The sequence below is a fragment of the Glycine soja genome, chromosome 1, assembly GCF_004193775.1.
Source record: "Glycine soja cultivar W05 chromosome 1, ASM419377v2, whole genome shotgun sequence".
Classification (NCBI taxonomy): Eukaryota; Viridiplantae; Streptophyta; class Magnoliopsida; order Fabales; family Fabaceae; genus Glycine; species Glycine soja.
This window is the reverse complement of record NC_041002.1, coordinates 46,479,608-46,482,966: the sequence shown is the minus strand read 5'-3', so window position 1 is coordinate 46,482,966 and position 3,359 is coordinate 46,479,608. Positions and strand designations below refer to the sequence as shown.

Here is a 3,359-nt window from a genome sequence, read left to right as displayed (position 1 = left end):
TTCTGAGCCTATCTCTTTTAGAAGAGGGTTAAAAGTTTGTTAGTGCGAAATTAATTCACGCCTTCTTAAGATAATTGAGGTCATGTGTCCAACACTCCCCTCCATTCAAAAATCAATAGATCGTTCAAAAGGGTCCGATTGAAGGGTAGGTTGCGACACACACAACTTCCATTGGAAGACGCTCTCGTGTGCCTCGCGATGCCCTCCCGCCAAAGGGTAGGTTGCGACACACACAACTTCCATTGTTTCCTCACCCTATGCAACCACAGGTTGTTCCATTTGCTAAACAACAGAAAGCAAGTTCCACTGGAGAAGATGCAAGCCACCAGCTCCATCATGCTATATATGACCAACTATACAAAACTGTTGAGCTGATAGAAGCTGGTAATCTGGTTCAGGCGCAAGGGATATTTGCGCGGCTCAATCACCAGCTCTCCCCAATTGATAAACCTTTTCATAGGGATATTTTTACATGAAGGAGGCCTTGATATCACTGCTTCATTTAAATGTTCAGAATGTCTTGGCCTTCACACCTATTAGTTCAATATTCAAAATTGGAGCATATAAGTCCTTTTCTAAGATATCATATGTTGTTCAATTTGCCAACTTCACTAGTAATCAACCAGTCTTTGAAGCTATGGAAATGTTTGATCAAATTCACATTATCGATTTTGATATCGGGCTTGGGGTGCAATGGTATTCTCTTATGCAAGTGCTTGCCCTAAGGAGTAACGGTGTGCCTTCGCTCAAAGTCACTGCCATTGTATCACCCCTCACTTGTGATGAGTTTGAGATCAATATTGCTCAAGAAGAGTTGAACCAATCTACGAAAGACATCAACATGTCTTTTGAGCTCAATGTTTTAAGGATTGAGTCATTAAACACTCATTTATGTCCACTCTCCGTCCAGTTCTATGATAATGAGGCAATTGTTGTGTACATGCCACTTTCTTGTTTCCAAACCACCCATCATTGTTTCCCTCAGTCCTTCGCTTTGTAAAGCAGCTTAGGCCAAAAGTGGTGGTCACTCTAGATCAAAATTTTGACCAAATCGATGTACCATTTTCCTCCAATGTAGTCCATGCTCATCACTGTTACTCAACCTTGCTTGAATCACTTGATGTTGCGAATCTGAACCTAGATGTCCTCCAAAATATTGAGAACCATTTCATCCTTCCAACCATTAAGAAGATTATATTAAGTCCCCTCGGCTTGCAGGAAAAATTACCTACTTGGAGGAACATGTTTTTGCAATATGGCTTCTCTCCCTTCCCATTTAGTAACTTCACAGAAGCTCAAGCTGAGGGTTTAGTGGAGAAGGAACCTGTAAAGGGATTTCAATTGGAGAGAAAGCTCTCACCTCTTCTCTATGCTAGCAGAGGAAAGAACTCAACACAGTTTCAACTTAGAGATGCTGAGTAGCAACACCAACTAATCATTACCTCATACATTTAAATGTGCTTCATAACTTACTACCTAGTTTATGAAATTGTTTATTTTATTTAGGTTTTTTAATGAGATTCACCACCTAAATGTTCTTCACTTGTGGGTTGACATCTAGATTCCACAGTTGTTAGTAGTGTGTTACATTGAATATGGATATATGTATGTCTTTTTCCCATTTCTATTATCTAAGGATTGGTGAGTGTTTCGCTGTTATGTTAAAGGCAAAGCAAATTTCTTAGGAAGAAACGAACAATTTAAGCCAAGAATGGTTGCACTATATTTATGTCCATGCTTTAGTTTTGTTATTATTGATGATTATTGGATTAGGGACTGAATTTGGCATACTTGGTTTTAATATGTAGCATGAATGTCTTGTGTCAATTTTATGTATATATGTATGCAGGTATTTTGTTAGAGGACATCGCATTTAACTTTGATATAGCAACCATCATTTTTTTCATTCTTGAAAGGGTTATCTTCTCTCAAGTGGTTTCAAAAGTAAAAGAAAAACTTGTAAGTGATCCTAGAAGTATTACTAATCCTCTTGTGTAATGTGATGGATGTTCAATGTTTCAAGAATTTCTTAGATAGTTTAATTACTTCAAGATCCACTTAAGAAAAAGAACAATATTACGAATGAATCATCAAAATATAACCTAAGAAATGTTAGGATATGGGACGTGGTTATGCCTTTTTTCTATGGAAGAATATGGTATAAATGTATGATAGAAATGATGGGAGTAGGAAGAGGATGAGTTTTCAGAAAATTGACACCTTAACTTGAATTGTGCTTATTAGCTTCTTTACTTACATTACATGGCTTGCTACAACTTATGCCTTTATATAGGTTACATAGGTGATTTCTACACACTTCTATACTACTTAGTCCTAGAGTCTTCAAGATTCATTTATTATCTACCATCCATTTCTATAATGTTCTAGGTGTTTCTATGACTTTATATAAGAAGATATTTTTTTACATCCATCAAGAAGTTTCTACACACTACAACATCTCTATAGGTGTAGAACTCTCTAGATAATGGACCACTAATTATACATCTACATTTTTCTAGACTAATCTTCAACAAAGAATCCATTTTATCTCGGTTACACTGACTTTAATGTCAAGATGAGAACATAAAATGAATCATCAGAAAAATTGTGGTTCTTTGACTAATTTTAACTTGAGAATAATAACGGTGTTACATTGGTGCGGCCTTGTTTGCACTTTGCACAATAATTAGTTAGCTATCAAATTATGAAATCAGTCAAGTACAGATTCATAAAGACATAGCAATTTTAAAAAAAAATATTAATTTATCAATATTTAACATTTTGAGATAGCCAATAAATTTTTGGCCACTTCTTATTAAGACTGGCAAATCATGTTTGATTTGTGCGGTCAATTCATTATCTTTTGGAAGATTGAGTTACAAATAGTGATGAAGGGTTCGAATTTGGACTTTTGTATATGAAAAAAACATCTAGTTAAGAAGTGACATCTCTTTTTTGTGCCTTCAAAATTCTTGAAAGAGATTAGTCTTTTGCTGAACGATTGGAGATATTTCTTAAAATTTCATATATTTAAAAAAAATAGTTAGATTTTATGTTTCAGAAAAGTAATTAAAAATTTAGTTAAAACCTAAAGTGTTAAGTTCTTTAGTTGAATGGTATTAATTTATTGTCATTCAGCAAAATGAATGGTATGGGTATTAATTTATTGAATGAACAGTGATCAATTAAATTAGTTATTAGTGATATATATATATATATATATATATATATATATATATATATATATATATATGGGTTTTTTTTAGACAAAAAATATGTTTTAGTTAATATTAACTTTAGATTTTTTTAAAACTTTTACTATTTTGGTTTAAGATCAAATATTTTATTAATAATTAAAA

At 33.6% G+C, this 3,359-nt stretch overlaps 1 pseudogene; it reads left to right on the top strand.

Moving 5' to 3' along the window:
• Positions 1-257: 257 nt before the first annotated feature.
• Positions 258-1,409, top strand: LOC114385798 (annotated as a pseudogene).
• Positions 1,410-3,359: the final 1,950 nt, after the last annotated feature.